Source organism: Callithrix jacchus, chromosome X (assembly GCF_049354715.1).
Source record: "Callithrix jacchus isolate 240 chromosome X, calJac240_pri, whole genome shotgun sequence".
NCBI lineage: Eukaryota > Metazoa > Chordata > Mammalia > Primates > Cebidae > Callithrix > Callithrix jacchus.
This window is the reverse complement of record NC_133524.1, coordinates 110,523,792-110,547,239: the sequence shown is the minus strand read 5'-3', so window position 1 is coordinate 110,547,239 and position 23,448 is coordinate 110,523,792. Positions and strand designations below refer to the sequence as shown.

At 35.4% G+C, this 23,448-nt stretch overlaps 1 pseudogene; it reads right to left on the bottom strand.

The window, feature by feature from the left end:
* Positions 1-4,866: 4,866 nt before the first annotated feature.
* Positions 4,867-23,019, bottom strand: LOC108589769 (HIG1 domain family member 1A, mitochondrial pseudogene; annotated as a pseudogene).
* Positions 23,020-23,448: the final 429 nt, after the last annotated feature.

Sequence of the window (23,448 nt, the reverse complement as noted above, 5' to 3'; positions counted from 1 at the left end):
TAATTCACCATCAAGAATCCTGTCTCTAAAAGTGAATGACTGTAGCTTCCAGTGCCTGACCTAATAGCTGAAGTTTCAGATGGGCCAAAAAGATCAATCATTATCTTTAAGTAGGCAATCAGAAGAAAGCTTTTATTCACATCAAATAAGTCTAGCTAAGTAAAGATACTAATGGAAGCATGAGCATAAAGAAAATTGCCTAAAGGAAACATCATATCTGCTTGACAAGAGAGAAATGGGATTATCTAAAATCACACAGTGTAAAAACTCAATTGTTTTAAAGTGGTCCAAACTACGTATAAATTTATCAGAGGAAAGCGAGGAGAGCCAAAAATAGCTCTGAAAAGATGCTGATTGTGGGAACTTGCCATAGAGAGGTATGGGGTAAGTGTCAGCCCAAGCCCTGAATACACAGCAAGGTGAGTCCAAGTTTCAGGGCATCAGCCTTAAGTTCAAGAAATGCTGTCCCAGAGTGAGGGATACATTCTGCAAGCATGAGACATTTCATCATAATTTTTCTGCATTTTATGTGTTCTGTCTCTCAGTTGGCACATCAATAGCTCTGACCTTTTAAGGTCATCCTTTATTGAGCCAGAGAAATGAAAGGCCAGTGAAATCTTTGAGGAGCAATGGAGAAGAAAGCAAATGCTTTGCAGATGTAGTCCCCTTCCTTCTCTGACAACAGGCATTCTCTTTCAGCCCTGCCAAACACCTTAGGCAAATTTTCAAATCTATGAAAATAGTCAATTGCCATCTACTGTCTCTCTCTGATTGCTTTCTTGATCTCTCCAATATTCTTTAGATGTTGAAGACTTTACGTAAAAAGAGTTTGTAATATAAAAAGGGAATTAATTGTTATACTCTCAATTACTTAAATCATCTTAAACAAACACTTGAAGGTCTTGATAATTTGGTCCTGAGCTACACTTTTAAATATACAGTGCACTGTTTTTGCATTTTCTTCTCAAAGTGCACCTTGTCTTACTATCTCCCTGAGGAGAGATCTAAGTTCTCCTTATTATTGACCTTGATGGTCATCTTCTTATGTTTTAACTGGTCCTTTTGCTTCATACTTGGAATTACAAGTAGCATTATCATTCTGGTACTGCCTTGCTGGTCATATCACTTTAATATGCTTTGATCTTTGGGTTTCAGTGTATCTTCTGGTAAACATTTATCCTTATATCTGTCCCTTTACCTTATAAGGGAGAGAATATTTTACCCTTAATTCAGATATTACTATAAGATATGAGAGACAGTAAAGAAGTGTTTAAGTGTTTGGATTCTAGAAGGGTTCAAATTCTACCACCAATATTTATCAGCTGACGTCAGGCAATTTATTTTAGTCAGTTGCTAGACAGTTGGATTATTTTCAGTTTTTGGCTATCATGAAAATGTATTTTAAAGTTTACATAAAATCATGGTTTTAATTTACATTTGTAATAGAGAAGTAAAAATTGTCTATATTTATAGTATACAATATGCTGTTTAAATGTGTATATAAATTGTGGAATGGCTAAATTTAGCTATTTAACACATGCATTATATCATACCATTTTGTGGTGAGAACATTCAAACTCTACTCTCTTCGCAATTTTCAGATACACAACATATTGTTATTAACTATAGTCATCGTGTTTTACAATAGATCTCTTGAAATTACTTCTTTCTAACTGAAATTTTGTGTCCTTTGACCAACATCTGCCCAATTCTACCAATCTGAGCCTCTGGTGACCACCATTTTACCCTCTGTTCCTTTTTTTTTTTTTTTTTATTCCATATATAAGTAAGATCATGTGGTATTTGTCTTTGCATGCCTGGCTTGTTTGACTTAACCTAAAATCCTCCTGGTTCATTCATGTTGTTGCAAATGATAGGATTTTCTTATTTTTAAAGGCTGAATAGTATTCCATCATGTGTATATACCATATATTCATTATGTTAAGTAAAATAAGCTAGACATGGCAAGACAAGTACTGCATTATTTCACTTATATGTGGAATCTAAAAGAGTTGACCTCAAAGAAATAGAGAGTAAAATGGTGATTAACAGGGCTGGGGTAAGGAGTGAAGAGATATTGGTCAAAGAATGTAAGATTTCAGTTGTATAGGAGGAATATGTCTAAGAGATCTATTGTAAAACATTGTTACTATAGTTAATAATAATGTATTGTATTCTTGAAAACTGCTAAGAGAGTAGATTTTCAATATTCTCACCAGAAAAAAATATGTGAAGTAATGCATATGTTAATTAGCTCAATTTAGCCATTCCACAATGTACGCTTGATCCTTGAATAACATGAATTAGAACTGTGAAGGTCCACTTACATGTGACTTTTTTTCAACAAAATGCAGATCAAAAATACATTATTTGTGAGATGCCAAACCCACATATATGAAGGGCTGAGTTTTCCTGTACTGTGATTATAGGACATGAGTTGTGCAGATTTTGGTATGGGGGATGGTGATGTTTCTGGAGCCAATTTCCTGCAGAAACTTAGAGAGGACTGTATACGTATTTCAAAACAACATATTGTACATGATAAATATATACAATTTTACATGACAATTAAAACACGTTTAAAGTTAAAAAAGGCATTGTGTGAAAAATTCACAACTAACATCATATTCAATGGTAAAAGACTAGAATTTTTCCCCCTACAATTAGGAACAAGACAAAGATGTTCATTTTTCTGCTTCTATTCAACATTGTACTGGAAGTTCCAGCCAGCACAATAAGGCAAGAAAAAAAAATTAAAATCCAAATTGAAAACGAAGAAGTAAAATTACTTCTGTTCATGGATGACATGATCTTATATATAGAAAATTCTAAAGAATCCACAAAAACCTGTTAATGCTAATTTATAAAGTAGCTCTCACCTGGTATGCATATATTCTTTCAATATTTATATTCCAGAGCTTACATTTGTTATTGATAGTAAGGATGATCTTATACAAGGCAACACTGCCATCACTGGGAACAGAACATGATCTGTGACATTTTAATCTTTGTCTAGCACTTTTAATCTATGTCTGGTACTGTGGCTCCCTGTACCTAGCTTTCAAGTGCTAATTCTTTCTCTTGTTGGGACACATTTGTTGGTTAGTGGAAGATTCCTCCACTGAGGAGCTCTTATGACAGTTCTGAGTTATGGGCAATACTTTTCCTCCCTGACTCTTTATTACTACTTTTAATTCAATCCCTAGATTCTGGCTCAGTATTTATCTATTGTTTGGGGTCACCAATAGTGCTGTCAGGGTTCTTGAGCAGAATAACTTTCAAGACAAGTCAGTTTTGTTTGCTTCCAGATGATACGCAACTGTTCCATGGTACTTATTTACTTTTGCTTTTATTTATTTAAGTGAAGCTCACTCTAAACACTTTTCCCTTGTCTCCCACTACTCTTTAACCATAAGCTTATCAGGCCAAATTTTCATTCCTTTAGTCTTTTTTTCAAAACTGAATGTTTTTGCCTTCCCTTATGTGATGTGGCAATGGGTGCTTTCTATTGGCTGGTCCATTTAAAAATACCTTATGACCATTCCACAATATCTTAGCATTTTTTGATGTACCATCTTACTTTGGCATGTTAGGCTGCTTGACCTTTATTTTGTTGTTCTTTTAACTTTTAAGTCTTTGCTGAAACTCTGAACCCACAGAAAAAGTCATATTTTAACAGTCTGCTTTGTTAATAAAAATCCTCCCTTGGTATTTCTTTTATCCCCAAATTTTGTTTTCTTTTTGTTATGAATATTGTTTAACTGTTGCTCTGCTTCTCTTATCTTGAATTTGTATAGTAATCACTCTGTATAGCAAACTAAGAAACTTCCTTAAAATTCATCCTTCTCAACAGATTACAAAGTATTGTAAATAACAATTTCCCCTTGTATAAATAATTTCTCTCTAGCAATTCTATCTCGATGGTTTTCTAAATTAGAAAATGATAGCATCTGGGCAAAGCATCCCAAAGAAGGCTGTTCCTTTAGAAATAATATGTCCCAGTTTCTCTGACTGTTTTCAGTTTGCAAATACCTTATCTGACAAATAAAAAACAATTGACAAATTTATCATGTGTGCTATAAAATACCTGTGACCTTTTTGTAAACTGTTGCCATTGCAGAAGCAAAGTTAACTTTCATTATTCTAAAGTCTTTATCAGTCTCTGTGCTAATATCCCCTTATACCAAATCAATATAAAAAGCTCGTTACACACTGCTGTTAGCATTTTGCTTTGGGGAAAGAATCAGGATAAGAAGTGACAATGTGATTTACTTCATGCTACATAGAAAACTCACTATCAGAGCCAAAATGGAGTCCTCTGTTATTGCTGGTAAATACCACCATCCAAGCTACATTATGTTACCTGTGAAACTTGAATAAAAACCAAACACTGTCTGATAATTCTTTGGAACTATTTTCTAACTATAAAAAAAGAACAGTGTTTCTTTACTTCCACTTTCCTTGTTTCTTTTGCACTGAGTTATCACAGTCAATCTTATGATCTACTTTGCCCTTCAGAAATGTGATTTCTGTATTTCTTTGTGTCTCCTGAAGGGACTGCTTAATGTGGTTCAAAAAAATGTGTGAAATGATTAAAGTGATATTCTATATTATGTACATCATTATAATTCATTTAATGGAAGACATACACAAAGCTATACCATTAGATATCCTGTACAACATATTCTCACATTTAATGGAAATGATAAAATTTATGAAGGTTGACAGGGAATTTGTCTTCCACCATACACACACTCAGGCCAAGTAAAAGAAGGGGGAAAAGCAGCAGCAATTTCAATTTCAAGTGACTGAGAGTGCCTTAGGCATTTTGCTGATCTTTAAGTATACTGTTGGTCAAATAAATCTTTAAATAGCATGACTAGACTGTACAATCAGCTTTAGCTCTATTCGAAGATTTTCCCAGATTTCTCCCATCATCCATGAATGGCTGTATAACACATCTACAACATGAAAGGCAGAACAACATATTTCAAAGCATCATGATGAATTGAATGTTATCTAACCTGGAGGGTTTGAGATAATCTTATCTAATGGTTTCTATGCTTCACTACACATCAGTATTAGCTGAGGGGTCTTTTAAAAATCTAGATGCCTATGCCCATCCCTGGTGATTATGACTCATTTTGGCCAAGGAGGAGGGAGGAGGTTAGGTTAGGACACCACTGCTTTAATATGAACTCTGTTTTAGATTGTGATGAAATGGACCTAGAAAGAGGACTCTACATACCAAAGGTCACAGTAGCAGTGTTAACACTACGAGCTATGAACCTGGTCCTGTGTGTCTCAATCTTTTTGGTACCACGTCTCTTTCTGAAAATCATTAGGAAGTAACAACTATAATCAATAATAACTAACATTTCAAATTAAACTAAATAACATGAAGACAAATTAATGTGAGTATAATTTTAGAGGAAACATTATTTTGATATTAAAAATATTTTTCTTTGAAAATATAATGCGAATTGGTCCATATAGGCTTTCTTATTACAAGCGCTCCTATAATAGATATTGGGGAAGATTACTTTCAAGATAAAGCTTGCTGCTGTGTGTTTCTTTCTCTTTCTCCTAACAAAAATACAGTAGGTGAATTAATTCTTCTCAGTTTATTGTGCACATTTATCATTAGTTCATTGGAATGCCTTATCATGTTATTTGTTCATTTGTTTATTCTCTTTTATCTTCCCCCAAATTCCTATTATCCCCATAGGCAGCCACTGGTTAAATTATGTCTTTTATGAGAATATTTTCAACAGTCTTTTAACTTTGTATGTGGTGTCCAGAAATAATTAATTTTGAGTTGATTTTATCAATTTGCTGCCTTATAATTTATGATTTTGAGATTGTATTTTAGACTACCTTTCCTGCTCCTAGGTAACAAGGATATTTTTAAAGATGTTTTTCTAGTAAATACATAGTTAACTTAGATATTATCATCCTCAATAGGTACAACTTTATATTAAGTGTTAAGCAGAAATCTAGTTGAACTTATTTCAATTCAGTTAGCCAGTTTCCCCAGTATCATGTATTAAAAATAATTCATCCTTTCTTCATTGGTTTTATAGTGTTTCCATTATCTTATAAGTTTACACACACACACACACACACACACACCCCCCACATCACATCACACCAGTCTGCCCCTGAGTGTTCAACTCTTCTCCATTGGTAGTTTTTGCCCTTTGGTGAATACCACAGAATTTTTTTTTTAATTACTGATGTTTTAAAATATGTATTTATATCAGGTAAGGCATATTTTCCTTCATTAATTTTTAAGATCCAGATAAAGGTCTTTATTCCTCCATATAAATTTTGTCTTAAGTTTATCAAGTTGCTCAAAAAAATCCAAGTAAAAATTTAAAGTGAATTTCTTTAAATTTATAGATCAATTTATAGATATTGTGATTATTATAATATCAAATAATCCCATTGAAGAACATGGGATACCTCTTTTATTTATTTAATTTATTTTTAACTTTTATTAAGTTCAGGGGCACAAGCACAGGTTTGCTACACAAGTAAACTTGTGTCACAGAGGTTTGTTGTCTGGATCATTTTATCAACCAGGTATTAAGCCTAGCAGCCATTAGTTGTTTTTCCTGATCCTCTTCCTCCCACCCTCCACCATCCAAAAGGCCCCAGCGTGTGTCCTTCTCCTCTACGTGTCTACGTTTTCTCATCATTTAGCTTCTCACTTATAAGTGAGAGCTAATGTGGCTCTTTTACTAATTTAAATTAATAAAAAGCATGTGGCTCTTTTATTAATTTAAATCATTTGCTTATGTGTCCTTTATTATCATTCTGAAGTTTTCATCAGAGAGGTCATTTACATTCTTTTTTAATTCCTAGATACTTAACTATTTTTGTTGCTATCACAAATTCATTTTAATTTAGCTATATATCCCAGTTGCTTATTTCTATTATAAAAATACTATTGATTTTGTAGGTTGCTCTTAAAATCGGAAATCTTTTTTTCTATACTCTCATTAGTTCTAACAGTACTTTATTAATTCTGTATTCTTTCTCAGTTTATTTCTACAATACACAAATATTCCTTTTCTTAAGAGAAATAATATGCTCATCACTCATAGATCTTTCTCCTTCCTAGGGCAAAATATTAGATTTTTAGAGGATTTGTATAACAGAATGATTAAACAAAAAATAAATCTTATTACATCATAAAACAAGATGAACAGATACAGAATGTTTTCAGGGTTAGTAAATTCAGTAGCTTAACAACTTCAAGGTCTATGTTAGCTTCTTTGCCAATTTTTAAAAATTTTTAATTTTTGTGGGTACATAGTAGGTGTATATATTTATGAGGTATATGAGATATTTTGATACAGGCATGCAATGCATAATAATCATATCAAGGTAAATGGGGTATTTGATATCTTAAGCATTTATCCCTTGCATTACAGACAATCCAATTATATTCTTTTAGTTATTTTTAAATGTACTATTAAGTTATTGACTATAGTCACCTTGTTGTGTTATCAAATACTAGGTATTATTCATTCTTTCTAACTACTGTTTTTCAACCCATTAATCACTCCCACCTCCTTCCCCCACCTGCCCACTACCCTTCCCAATCTCTGGTAACCATACTTCTACTCTCTATCACCATGTGTTCAATTGCATTGAATCTGCAGATTGCTTTGAGTAGTATAAACATTTTTAAAATATTTATTCTTCTAATTCATAGACATGGAATATATTTCTTTTTTTATGTTCTCTTTAATTTCTTTCATCAGTGTTTTATAATTTTCATTAGAGAGATATTTTGCTATATTGGTTAAATTAATTCTTAGGCATTTAATTTTATGTGGCATTATTGTAAATGGGATTAATTTTAAATTTCTTTTTCAGATTGTTCACTATTGGCATATAGAAATGTACTGGATTTATATGTTGATTTTGTATCTTTCAACTTTACTGAATTTGTTTATAGGTGCTGATAGTTTTTTGGTGGTGTCCTTATGGCTTTCCAAATACAAGATCATACCATCTACAAACAAGGTAATTTGACTTCTTCCTTTCTGATTAGATGACTTTGATATTTTTCTCTTGTCTGATTGCTCTAGCATGGACTTCCAGTACTATGCTGAGTAAGAGTGGTGGAAGTGGATATCTTTGTTGTTTTTCAGATCTTAGATGAAAGGCTTTCAGTTTTTCCCCATTCAATATGATACTTGCTATGGGTCTGTTGTATGTATCTTTTATTATATTGAGGTATGTTCCTTCTACGTCCAGTTTTTTGAGGGTTTTTGCCATGAATGGATGTTGAATTTAATCAAAGGCTTTTTAAGTATCAATGTAAATAATCATATGGTTTTTGTCCTCCATTCTGTTGATATGATGTATCGCATTGGTTGATTTGCATACATTGAATTATCATTGCATCACTGGGATAAATCCCGTTTGGTCATAATGGATCATCTTTTTAATGTATTGTTGAATCCCATTTGCTAGTATTTTGCTGAAGATTTTTCCATCAATATTCATCAGAGATATTGGCTTGTAGTTTTGTTGTTGTTATTTTTGATGTGTCATTGTCTGGTTTTGGTATCAGGGTAATACTGGCCTTGTAGAATGAGTTTGAAAGTATTCCCTTCTCCTTTGGTTTTTGAAATAGTCTGAAATTTTGTTGTTTCCAAATTTATAGGATGAGTGAGGCATGCACAATATTGTTCAAAAGCAGAGTTTCTCCTCATGAGAGTATTTTTTATTAGGGATGAAAATCATCTGAGACACTCCTTTGGAGACATCACCTAGTGACATCATCTCATTGCACAGTGTTGGATCAGGTACCCATTCGATGAATGACCAACCACATAATGACCATGATCATCGTAGATCAAACTTCAATCTCTGGGACCATAGAGAGAGGCATGTAGGCCATCTTATCTGAGCACAAAAACCAGAACTCTGTCGGCAATACAGAAAGAAAGTAGGGGTGGATTTTGGGTAGGCAAACAACAGTGTCTGCTGTTCTGCACAGTGGCCAGAAAGACTTTATGAACTCTAGCCTATGCTATTCCTCTGTCCTCATATTCTGCCCTTACTCCTTGTAGCAAGTATGTTATTATCCACACAAATTACCTGTTGAGTCAGGAATGGGAAACTCAAGATGGGGGCTGTTTCATCATGCCCTTTCTAAAACTCCTTACTGTATTAATCTCATTCACTTTCTCTTTCACTCTAACTTAATATCTTATATTGGTAGAGTGCGTTGTTTATGTCAATGCCTTCTCACATAGTACGTCATCTGATTCTTCACAAGCACTATAAGGTAGGCAAAGGAGCGCAGAGTAGTCATCTCTATTCGGAATCATCCAAATGCCTTTTGGATCAAAAGTTACTTCACACAACGATGAGTCCTCAGACAATGGTTTATGAATTATTTCAACTTATCTACTATTAACTGTGATCATACTCTTATTTCTTTCATTTGAGAAACACTGTACAAAGTAATAACGGTATGATTTGGTCAAAAGAGCTAAAGGAAACTGTAGAAAAAAAAAATAAATTAAGTTGAGAAGGAAATATAAGCCAAATCATACCTGAATCTCAGTGCTCTGACTGTAGGAAATCTGAGCCCACAGTCCAGTTAAGCCAGCTATTTGCATAAACCTCAGCAGGATACTCCAGAATGGCTTTCCACCTGCTCCAAAATATTGACAAATGGAATTCTTCTGAAACAGGCAAACCAGGCTGCATTGGAATTAGGCTTCAGAGGATCACTCATGCCTAGCTAGTTTGTAGGATAATGACAATAAGCCCAGATGGTCTGCATACTGTGTTGTCTATATTATACCGGATGGCTGTGGTTGCTGCTACTAAAATATCCGTCATAACATCCATTTTCATTATGTAATTCCCCCCACTAAAAAGCAAAAACAGAAACCAACAAATCCCCCTCCTAACTAAAAGCTAACTAAAATCAGATACTAAAATGAACATTATCTTTTATCATGAGTTATACATTTTTTGTTTACCTCTTATTGCTTGAGGCATCACAATATACTTTAAGGATCAGACCTGAAAAGTCATTTTAATTCAAACATACTATCTGAAAGAAAATTTTCTTTATTTCAATGTCTGTGCTTAAATGTTTATGTCTAAACATTAGTGCAGAAGATTTGCATTTTAATCTTTGCATGGAGAAAATTATTTTTGCTGTTTAATTTTATCTGGATGACAGCATGGCTAATAGGGCATTCACGTGGCTATAATCTACCTCAATCAGCAAGATGCAGTTAATACAGTGACTCTTATGTCCTGCTTATGTGCTTACTAATGTGCTATTTTGTGCCTCCCTTGAGCCTCACCCACAAATCCCACTTCCATCTCTACACATATTGTCTACATTATATTTGAACAAAAAACTAACATACATTTTCCCTTTACTAGAGCAAATGTTTTGAATTCTTTGATTTCAGAAAATTCATTTACTTTCCTAAAATGAAAAAGATGGCTTTCGGTTATTTGAAGACCTATATTTTAAGGAGTGGAGTATATAAAAGGAAAATATTCAGTGGAATAGAATACTCTTTAAAGACTGGACCCATGGTTGGGTTCTACTACTTACTATCTGATTTTGGGAGAGCTACTAAACTGACCTAAAGTTTAGCTTACTCAGCAGTAAAATTAAGATACCTGTATTTCTCTAAAATGTTCAGTAACTGAATACTTATGAAGCATGTATCACGGTGCTGGACACATAGTGAGTCAGAATCATTGTTTACCCAGCTTATTATAAAACAAAACAAAACACTCAAAAGCTATAAATGGTAAAACTTATGCATATGCTGGGGAAATACTCATACCAAATCAAAAAGAGGTTCAAAATAATTTGTACATGATTCCATTTATTTTTAACTAAAATAAACTCTGTGAAATAAAAAATAAAAAGGTAAGTAAACTTGAACTTACAGTCATTAAAATCTCCCATGGCAAAGAGCCCCAACCCACTCACCTATCCCCAAGAGATGCATTATAAATTGGAAAAAACTTTTTTTATCATATTTTTCAAATACTATAATGTATAAACATTTTATACAACTTAGTAAGAAATTTTAAAACAAACTAACATCTCAGGAGAATGAAGGGCAGAAGCTATGAAGAGGTAATCGGCATGAAAGGAAGTAGAAATGCAGACATACAAGTTTCTCAAACTTTGTTAGCAATTAGGGGATCTGTTGAATCTTGAATTCTTCTCCCTCTACCACTGTCTTTCATTGATGTCCATGGGGGAGGAAGCGTGAGTCCATTTTTTTCTTTGCACTGGGCTGAATAGTGCACTCACTCAAAAGATATATCCATGTCCTAATCCCCAGAACCTGTGACTATGACACTATATAGCAGAAGAACAACTATTACCTTATATGGCAAAATATGTGATTAAGCTCAGGATGTTGAGAAAAAGAGTGTATCCTGGATTACCCAGGTAGGCCCTAAATGCCATCACATGAATTTTTATGAGAGAGGCAGAGGGAACTGTGACACACAGAGGAAAAGGCAATGTGAACAAGGAACCAGAGACTGGAATGATGCGGCCACAAGCCCCACAATACCACGGAATGCTGACAGTCACCAGATGCTAGAGGAGGCATGCAAATTGTTCTTTCCTAGAAACAGATGGAACGTGGCCCTGCCAACATCATGGTTTCAGAGTTCTGGCCTCCAGAACTGTGAGAAAATAAATTTCTGTTGCTTTGAGCTACTAAGTTTGTGGAAATTTCTTATGACATCCCAGGAAACTAATACACTAATATTTGGTTTTTCTAATGTGGTTAAAACAATAGAAAGGACCAGCAGGTGCTATCATGTACCTTAAATGCAACAAAATTGTTTTCTCTTTTCCTCAATACTATCCATCTAAAAACAATCATTTTCCCTCTTACTTGAAAAAAAAATAAAGATTGATAGTGGCATTTTACTGACACTGTCTTGTGTCAGTAAAATGTGAAGTAAGGATACATTTCATATACTCCTGATGGCAGTATAAATTAATACACTTTTTTAGGAGAATAATTGTCAATGCCTATTAAATTTTAAAGTATGTACAGCAACTCCATTGGTACATATTCACAATTTGACACTTATAAGACTATTCATTATAGCATTACTCAACAAAGGGAAGATAAAATGTATTTACCTAAATGTTCAGCAATAGGAAAATAGATAAATTAAATATGGCTTGGAATACTATGTGTAGATTATAAAAGAAAGCAATAGAGCTATATAACTGACATGCAAGAGTCTCTAAAGTATATATATTGTTTATTTTTAAAAAGCAAGTCAGACAATATATATAATCTACTAAATATATTTATGAAAGGAAATACCGTTAGTCTCTCTGCAGGACACTGTTTTCACCCTAGTCCAACATATCATCTTCTCTCCCCTGTAATACTGCATAGCCTCCTAATTCTTCTCCTTGTCTTCTTTCTTGCGCTTTCAATACACTGTGTGCACAGGAGCTTAAGAAATGTTTGCACAATGTAAATTACACCAGTCACCTCTGCTTAAAATTTTCCTATAGATTATCTCTGCTTTGTGAAAAAAAAGAAGAAAAAAAATGAACCCTCTTTATCATGGCCTTAAAAACCCTACATGATCTGGCTTTTGCCTCTTGCTGAAACTTCTTCTCACACTGCAATTTCCTGCAGTCTAGGAGCTCCCATTCTAATCCTGGGTCAAATTACATCTTTCCCAATTCAAGTCCTTTGTCTCTGCTTGTCTCTTTGACTAGGGCACACTTTCACTAACTCTTGAAACCACTGGCTTATTCTCATCATTGAAGTTTCAACTCAAGTTTCGCCTCTTCAGAGAGTCTCTTTTGAACAGCAAAAGAGAATTCGTTTCTTGCAGATCCCCAACTGCAAAGTATAGAATTGACCAGGTAGACTACTACTCTGAAATTATCACTGCTTTGAAACCGAGGCCTCACTTCACATGGGCTGCTCCCAGCTAATGTCTGGGTCTAACAGGGATGCTAAGTTATTTCCTAGGTGATACAGAACTCCTTTGATAAGGAACTTTAGCTTGATGATTCCTCATTAACTGAAATATCTAAAGAATGTTTAAAGAATTTTAGTTCTATAATTTTATTTCCTTTCTTCTTTTCCTCACAGAAGTTACATCATCATCAAGGGTCTCTCAGCTTCCTCTGACCCCCTCTTGCACTTTTAATCCTATCTTGGTGACTGTTTCTCAGAGGCACCAGACTAACACACCATGTCTAAAGGGGCCTCCACCAATCTCCACCAAGCTCATTCTCTTATTTGCTTTCTTCAGAGTATTACTGCATCCAGAAGTTATTGACTACCTGTGTACTCATTCATTGTTTGTCCTTTCTTCTCCACTGTCAGTTCCATGAAATCATATTGTTTTTATTTATCCTTGTGTCCCAACATACTATGTGGCACTAATTAGGTATTCAATAGATAACTACTGAAACAATGTATTCATGAACTACCAAGTGAACAAAGAGGACATAGACTAAGGCTTCAATAGTATAGTATAATTACCTTTAGTGAGGGAAATAGGGAACAGTATTAAAAGAAGACTTCCAAATTTTACTCTGTACTGTCTAAATTTTAGCAAATATACACTTTTATTAATGAATTTGTAATTTTGAAGAAATTAAAATAGATACAAATAAAAATATTAATAACTTGTATCAATGTAAGGAAAAGCATTTCAACCTGAAATCCAAGTTATAAGTCAAAATAATTCACTTTTTTCATTCAGCTCTCAGATAGCTAATCCTGGTTTAATGAGATTTTAAAACCTATTATAAACACCTACAAAATCCTTTTATTTAATGCATATAAAATAATCTGCATATTTGCTTTATAAACCTATGATTTAAAAAGAGAATGGGTATTGAATAGAATATGTGACAAGAAAATAAGAAATGTTTGCAGATCATTGTGTAATAAGACACGAAGTAGTGACTCACCTTCTCTAATCTTCATCTGTGCTCCTGTAATGATTAAGGAAAAGCTCCCCAGAAGAACTGATAATAAATTTTAAGAAAAGCCTATTGTCAACTGAGCACAGGAATGTTATTCTAAACATACAAGGCCACAGAGAACTGAGATTATACAACTTTAGCCAGAGAACAGAGTAGGCAGGAAAAGGGTATTTGTCTAACAAAATCAAATCTGTAGAATGCCTACTATGTGTCAGGTGCCGTGTTAGAAAATTTGGATAGGAAGAGAAGATCGGAGCCCCTAAATTCATACAACATAACTAATGGAAAAATCTGGTATGAATAAGAATGTATAATAATCTTAGATAAGTGCAATAAATAGTGGTATATACTGAAGTAGCGAAGATAGAAAGAAAAAGTCTTGTTTACGTTCTTTGTAGAGGATTGTTGAAAAGCAAGCAATGTTTCTCAAAATTTGAAAAAGAGGAGAAGACAGAATATAGAGGGACCTCACATACAAAAATTTGGACTTCTTAGGAGGCAGTGGTCTCCTAATTTTTGGTGGTGCAACCTAATCAGCTAAAAAAAATTAACTGAACATGGACATTCGAAATGTCACTTCTTTATGTATTACTTAATGAATATAAGATATACATTGTAAAGCATATAAAATGAAATTTCAAAGGATGAGGTAAAATTAATATTTTTCAAAATGTAAAGCTTTTTCCTGAAATAGAGTGAATAGTATGGATCAGCAATTTGGAAATAATAGATGTTAAGGTGAATAAAATGATTAGACTTTTGTTTTAAAAAGATCACTGACAGCAGTATGGAGTATAGATTGTAAAAATTAATATACAGATTTAGGGACTACTTTCAAGCCTATTCAAATTGTGATTATGAGTGACTGGAGTAACAGAGAAGTTATGAAAAGAAAACATTGGGAGTAGACTTCAGAGCTATATACTAATAGTAGCATATGAATCTTTGGCCTATTGAATATGTATTAAGATTGTCAGTGCAAAGATGAATTAAGAAACAATCTAGAAATTTAGGATGCCTCCCTGATTCCTTAATTTAATATTTGCTGCCATTAACCAAAAAAGGAATACAAAGAGTTAGCACAGGTGAAAGAGGGATAGGGATACATTTAATTTTGGATTTCTGAGATAAGGTGCAAGTGTCATATCCAGGGAGAAATGTATGATAGTAGTTGGATATGCACAAGTGAAGCTCAAAGCAAAGATGTGGACAAAAGATCTACTCTGGGTTGTGATTGTTGAAATCATGGGAATAAAATATCACAGGCTTTTTATCACAATCTCCAATACGGGTCCTGTCACCATTCATGGCTAACTTCAAAATTTATATAATACCAGTTACTCTCAATTCTGTTCTCACATTTTAATCAGCTGGGAAGTCTTTTTAAAAGCGTCACTATAGATCAATTAATTTAGAATATATATGCACCAGACTTGGGCATTTTTTTATTTTAATTTATCTAGGTGATTCTGATGTGAAGCCAGTATGGAGACATTTTTGTAGAAATATTTATCTCAGTTGCTTTATATCCTCTCTTCCAATAGGCTTGTCCTCCAAACTACCTCAATCACACACTCCACAAATTGTACCCTAGACATTTCCATTAGCATAAACAGCTCCATCTTCTTAATTTTAAGCACTCCATTACTCTTCAACTACATGTGCTATCTTTCTAGCTATTTTCTTCTAGAACCTTGATTCCAATAATAAATAATGCCAGAAAAAAATTAATTCCACAATTATTTAACTACATCTATTGTTTCTATTATCTTCTCGGCTGTCTCCCAAACATCTTCTATATTCACTTGCCTCTTTATGCCATTTAAATTCCACAGACAATCATGATACTCCAGCCTTTGTATATACCCTTATTTCTCTTGCCTTTTTCTTTCTCATTTTTGCCTGCCAAATCATTAATTGTATTTAAATTTAACTATCTTTTCTCAACTTTCATACACACCTGAATATGGATGGAGAAAAAGTCCACTAACATGATGCCTGGGTTCATTATTTAAGTTCACAAATATTAATTTCAGGTAAGCCCTCAATGTTCCTTGAAGTTCTATTGTATTATACTAGTCCATTTATTTTTTAAAACTGTATCATACCTTCTTCTTACTCCTCAAATTCCCAATACCTTCTGTTTCATCTTTGCTCTTAACTTATGATAGTTGCTTCTCTTTAACTGAAGAAACTAAAGCAATCATGAGAGAATTTCCACAAACTTCCAGTCAGTAGTACATCTACAGTCAGTACACACATACTCAGCCTTCCCTTCCATTACCATGTGTGAACTGCTTGTGATTCAATCAGTGTGGGACCATTCTGAACAATAGTGCAGAGTGTACATTATACAACTTAGTGGGGAGTATTATTAAACCAGTCCCATTACTCATGCACTGGATCTCATCCCTTAGCACCTACTTGGAGACATTAATACAGCAATTTGTTCCCCTTTCTATGAGTCATAATTTCTTTTTCTTAACTTGATCTTTACCATCAGTAAACAAAACATGCTGGTAATTGTACATGTCCTTCATCCCACATATTTCTCTATCTACTAAAAGACGAGCCATTTTATCTGCTCCTGTTTCTGTCAAAATTCCTTGGAACAATTCTCTGTAATATCTCTTACTAGTTTTTCTCCTCTATTTCTGTCTTGAAGTCCCCCAAATAAAGCTTTAAGCCCTAAACCCCACTGAGACAGCTCTTGTAAAAGTGATCACTGACCTCCACTATGCCAAAGATCATTTCTTGCTGTACTTGACTTTGACCAGTTTGTCCACAAAACGTATTCTCTGATCGAGTTGCAGAATACTATTTTCTCAAATCTATTATTTCACTAGATGCTTGTTCCTAGTCTTCTTTGTTTGTCCCTTTCATTTATTCAATTTAACATAAGTAAGTCCCAGGAATCAGTACTCAGGTATCTTTTCTATCTACACTTACATGATCACCTAACAGTCTAATCTCATAGTATAAAATAACATCTATACAATAAAGACCTCCAAATTGATTTCTACACAGAGGGCTGTCTGCTCCACTAAAATAAAGGCTCCAAACAGGGACCTTTTTGCCCACTGCTGCATCACCAATTCTTAGAACAGAACTTTGGAAATAATAGGTGCTCATTAAATATGAGACCAATAAATTAGTAAATGAATTCCACTCTTTGATTATATCCTAGAGTGATTCCTACATATGTATATAGAAATGTTCTTTGCAACATGCTTTTAAATTTTAAAATATTTTAAAATGTCTATCAACCTGTGAATAAAGAATATATGGTATATTCATACAATGAAATATAATTCAATAACCTTAGTGATTGAAATGGGTTCCTAATCATCTAAATCAGGTAAAATGTAAAACATTACATTAATAAAGCAAGTTGAAAACTGTTACATGCAACATGATACAATTTATATAATGCACAAGAATTATTTATATTTTATGTTTTATTCCTACTTTTACATATATTGTAAAAGTTTAAACAATGCCATGGAAATTATAACCATCAAATTACAGAAGAGTGGTGAGGACATGGAATAGGATTGAGGGTGAACTTCAAATTTATCAGTTACTCTTTGTTCCTTTGAAATAAAATATTTGAGGTAAATATGGAAAAATGTTACATTTTCTTTAGGCAGGTGTATAGGAACATGGATGCCTGATGTTTAAAAGCATAAAAGAAAAAAATTACGATAGATTCATACATTGAAACATGTTACAAGGATGCTCATAACCTAGTTCCCTCTTTGGGTCCCTATATATACATTCCATTGTTCACAAAACAAATCTAGGGATCTTAAATAGGCTTGAACTCATAGTCCTCACTTGGTTAAAAAATGATCGGATCTTACAGGCACAGAATGAAAGAACAACAGGGGTTTCTAGTATGTCAACAACAAATATGAAAGTACTATACTTTCTTAAAGTGTTTCTTTTTTTTCTTTTTAAAAATCTTCCTCCCTCTCACTCTCCCTTTCTTCTTTCTAGGCATGGCTTTTAAATTTTATCAAATGTCTTTTCGCAATATTTTGGTATAATTATATGTTTCTCCTGTTATAATTTTTTTAATATGAGAGATTATTAATAATTTTCCTAATGTTGAGCTATCCTGATGTGGTTTGAATATCTGTCCTCTCCAAATCTCATGTTAAAATGTGAGTCCCAATATTGGAGGTGCGGCCTGGTGGGAGGTGATTGGATCTTGGGGGTCGATTCCTCATGAATGGCTTATCAGCATCCCCTTGGTGATAAGTGAGTTCTTGCTCAGTTAGTTCACAAGAGATCTGCTTGTTTAAAAGAGTCTGGGACCAGACCAGGCATGGTGGCTCACATTTGTAATCCTAGCACTTTGGGAAGCCAAGGTGGGTGGATCACTTGAGGTATGGAGTTTGAGACTAGCCTGGCCAACATGGCAAAACCCTGTCTCTACTAAAAATACAAAATTAGGTAGGTGTAGTGGCACATGCCTATAATTCCAGCTACCGGGAGGCCAAAGCAGAAGAATCAATCACCTGAACCAGGGAGGCAGAGGTTGCAGTGAGCTGAGATTGTGCCACTGCACTCAAGCCTGATACAGTGAGACTGTATCAAAAAAAAAAAAAAAAAAAAGAATCTGGGACTTCTTCCTTCCTCCTTGTTTCTCTTGCTCCCTCTCTCACCGTGTAACATGCCTCCTCCTAGTTCATCTTCTGCCATTAGTAAAAGCTCCCTGAGGCCTTACCAGAAGCAGATGTCTGCACTGTGCTTCCTGTAAAGCCTGCAGAAATGAGCCAATTAAATCTCTTTTGTTTATAATTATCCAGCCTCAGGTATTTCTTTATGGCAATGCAAGAACAGCCTAATACACAACCTTACATTCCTGCTATAGTTTGATTGTCTTCCCTATATTCATACATTGAAATCCTACTGCTCCAAGGTGATGGTAATAAGAGGTGTGGCCTTTAGGAGCTGATAAGCTTATAAAGCGCTTAGCCCTCCTGTATAGGATTAAGGCCCTCATAAAAGAACCCAAGGAAGTTCCCTTCTTCTTTCTGCCATGTGAGGGCACAGCCAGAAGTTTGATGTCTGGAAACCAGCCCTCCCCACAACCTAACCATGTTGGCACCTTGATCTTGGATTTTCAGCTTCCAGAACTGTGTGAAATAAATTTCTAGTGTTCATTTATTTTAATTTTTGGCATGGTAATGTACTTTAATAACTATATGCATACCATGTTATTCCCATGGAATGTAAATTCAGGTTAGGCAAGAGAATTTCACAAGTGTAATAAAGCATTCTGTAGTATATCAAAGTTTGTGTATACTGTCTGGTAAAACCAGCTTGCTCATAAATCATTATTTCCATTATAGGTAATTTGTTTAGTTTAATATTTACAGTTCTTATGGATAAAATAAACAATGCAGACATTTAAAAAGTGTTCTTTATTTACCTTTTCATGAGTGCTTAAAATATGCATTTCTATTTCAAGATGACATTTGAAAATTATTCTAATACAACAGCAGCAAAAGTATAATTTTACAATTACAAAAGAATGAAACTAAAATCCATAATTAAGTTATTCTCATGTTTACAACTGTGATTCTTTCATCAATACCACTACTATGCAGCTCTACTGTATACTTTCTAAATTTGCTTTAAAAACACACACATATACTTTCAGTTGTAGGTGGCTTTACAAATTACATTCCATGCACTTTTTGAGGGAGTTCTAAAATAGACAGCCAGTCCACAAGACAGGCAGAAAAAAGTTACATTAACTGGGATAAATAGGACTCTTAAATAACATCCAAATATGTGAGATTTTGCAGCAAACAGGAAATACTTCAAGGTCAGCCTGCAATCTTCTCTAGAACTAATTTCATCTTAGCAGTTTCAGAAGGTAGATATTTTAACACCATCAAGTGCGATTACGTGACGTGTTTCTTCCGTGTCAACTTGACCTCCCTGAATTACAGAGTTGGTGAATTGGTCACTAGTAGTTAGGTCACTAGAAAAATCAAGCCTTCAAGAAAGGAAGCCAATATTCAAAATACCATATTATCATCTGAACCCACTCACATAGTTTCTTTTAAACATTAACATGTAAAGTAATGAGATGTTTAACTAAAGCAAGATTCTCCAACAAGACTAATATGGTTTGGCTGTGTCCCCAACCAACTCTCATCTTGAATTATAGTTCCCATAATCCCCATGTGTCATGGGAGGGGCCTGGTGGGAGGAAATTTAATCATGTGAGTGGATTCTCATGCTACTCTCATGATAGTGAGTAAATTCTCATGACACCTGATTGTTTCATAATGGGCTTCCCCCTTTGCTTGGCTCTCTTTCTTACCCTGCCTGTCATGAGAAGAACGTGTTTGCTTCCCCTTCTGCCATAATTGTAAGTTTCATGAAGCCTCCCTAACCCTGCAGAACTGTGAGTCAATTAAACCTCTTCCCTTTATAAATTACCCAGTCTCAGGTATGTCCTTATAGCAGCATGAGGTTGGACTAATATAGTAAATTGGTACCATAGAGTGGAGTGCTACTATAAGCATACCCAAAAATGTAGGAGTGACCTTGGAACTGGGTAACAGGCAGTTTGGAGAGCTCAGAAGAAGACAGATAAATGTGGGAATGTTTGGAACTTCCTAGAGACTTTTCAAATGGCTTTGACTAAAATGTTGATAGTGATATGGACAATGAAGTCCAGGCCGAGGTGGTCTCAGATGGAGATGAAAAACTTGTTGGAAACCGGCGTAAAGATCACTCTTGCTATGCAAACAGACTGGTGGCATTTTGCCTCTGCCCTAGAGATCTTTGAAACTTTGAACTTGGGAGAGATAATTAGGGTATCTGAAAGAAAAAAATTTCTAAGTGGCAAATGTTTAATAGGAAGCAGAGCATAAAAGTTTGTAAAATTTGCAGGCTGATGATGTGACAGAAAAGAAAACCCAGTTGGGGGCAAGAAATTCAAACTGGCTGCAGAAATTTGCTTAAGTAATTAGGAGCAGAATGTTAATTACCAAGGCAATGGGGAAAATGTCTCCAGGGCATGTCAGAGACCTCCACACCAGGCCCTCCCATCACAGGCCTGAAGGCCTAGGAAGGATAAATGGTTTTGTGGGCAAGGCTCAGGGTCCCCACGAGTTATGCAGCCTCAGGACATGGTGCTTTGTATCCCAGCTACTTCAGCTCCAGCCCTGGCTAAAAGGGGCCAATGTACAGCTCATGTCATTGCTTCAGAGGGTACAAGCCTGAAGCCTTGGTGACTTAAATGTGGTGTTGGGTGTTCAGGTGCACAGAAGGCAAGAATTGAGGTTTGAGAACCTCTGCCTAGATTTCAGAGGATATATGAAAAGTCCTCATGGAGAACCTCTGCTAGGGCAGTGCAGAAGGGAAATGTGGAGATGGATCCCCCACACAGAGTTTCCACTGGGGCACTGCCTGGTGAAGCTGTGAGAATAGGGCCACTGTTCTCCAGACCCCAGAATGGTAGATCCACCGACAGCTTGCACCATGCAACTGGAAAAGTTACAAACACTCGATGCCAGCCTGTGAAAGCAGCCAGGATGAGGCCTGTACCCTGTAAAGCCACAGGGGTGGAGCTGCCCAAGGCTATGGGAGCCCACCTCTTGTATCAGTGTGACTTGGATGTGAAACATAGAGTCAAAGGAGATTATTATGACACTAAGGTTTAATGACTGCCCTATTGAATTTTGAACTTGTATGGGGCCTGTGGCCCCTTTGTTTTGGCCAATTTCTCCCATTTGAAATGGGTGTATTTACCCAATGCCTGTACCCTCATTGTATCTAGGAAGTAGCTAACTTGCTTGTGATTGTACAGGCTCATAGGCAGAAGAGACTTGCCTTGTCTCAGATGAGATGTTGGACTTGGATTTTTGAGTTAATGCTGGAATGAGTAAAGACTTTGGAGGACTATCAGAAGGGCATGATCGGTTTTGAAATGTGAGAATGTTGCTGGGTATGGTGGCTCATGCCTGTAATCTCAGTATTTGGGAGGCAGAGGTGGCTGGATGACTTGAGGTCAGGAGTTTGTGATCAGAGTGGCCAACATGGTAAAACCTTGTCTCTACTAAAATACACACAAAAATAATAATAATAATTAGCCAGGTGTGGTGGCACACACCAGGTGTGGTGTGCCTGTAATCCCAGTTACTCAGGAGGCTGAGGCATGAAAATTGGTTGAACATGGGAGGTGGAAGTTGCAGTGAGCTGAGATCATGCATTCCAGCCTGGGCAAGAGGGCGAGACTCTGTCTCAAAAGAAAAAGAAGAATTTTTAAAAAGAAGTGTGGGGACATGAGATTTGGGAGGAGCCAGGGGCAGAATTATATGGTTTGGCTGTGTCCCCACCAAAATCTCATCTTAAACTTTTGTGCCCATAATCCTCATGTGTCATGGGAGGAATCTGGTGGGAGGTAATTAAATTATGGGTCTGGTTTCCCCCATGCTATTCTCGTTATAGTATGTTCTCATGAGATCTGATGGTTTTATAAGGGCCTTTCCCCTTTGCTCAGCTTTCTTCTTCCCCTTCCTGCTACCATAAGAAGAAAGATGTGTTTGCTTCCCCTTCTGCCATGATTATGTTTCTTGAGGTCTTCCCAGTCATGCAGAACTGTGAGTCAATTAAATGTCTTTCCTTCATAAATTACCCAGTCTCAGGCATTTCTTCATAGCAGTGTGAGAACAGACTAATGTAAAGACCAAGATAGGATCTCTTCTTCAAAGCCTTAGGTTTTGCCCAGAATTCCAAATATGTGGAATAGCCCAAACCAACAGTCATGTCTCCTACACAAAGCCTTGGACTACCCCATGAATGTGGATCAGATGATGGGGGATTTTATTATTTTCCCTGCTCTTCAATTTTATAATCTATATGCAGCAATTGCTGCAAAGCCTGCCATTTCAATGGGGACGAATGGTGCTTCTTTAGCTTTTTGAATAAGTTTGGATCCGTGATCTTCATCATATAAAGCAAGTAAAAATACCTGTGTCTCTTGACATCATGATTGCTTGACTAATCTCCTGCCCATCAGCGAGTCTTCCTTTCTTCAGCAATGACTCACTCCACATGCTTCTGCTTCATCTCTTCATTTGCTCTGTCACCCCTCACCAGGCAGGAGCCCAAGCCTTGTATCCCGACCCATAGCCTCCTTCAATGCTCACAGCCAAAATTTCTGATGATGTTTATTAGCCATTCAAGTCTGTGGTGTTTTGTTATAGCAGGCTGAACATACTAAGATAACAAATTTATACCAAGAATTGGAGGTGCTACTGTAACAGATGCCTAAAAATGTGGAAGCAGTTTTAGAAACAGGTAATGGGGAGAGGCTGGAAAAGTCTTGAGGTGCATGCTAGAAAAAGTCTACATTGTGATGAACAGACTCTTAAGGGTGATTCTGCTGAGGACTCAAAGAAAAAGGGACAGTTGTA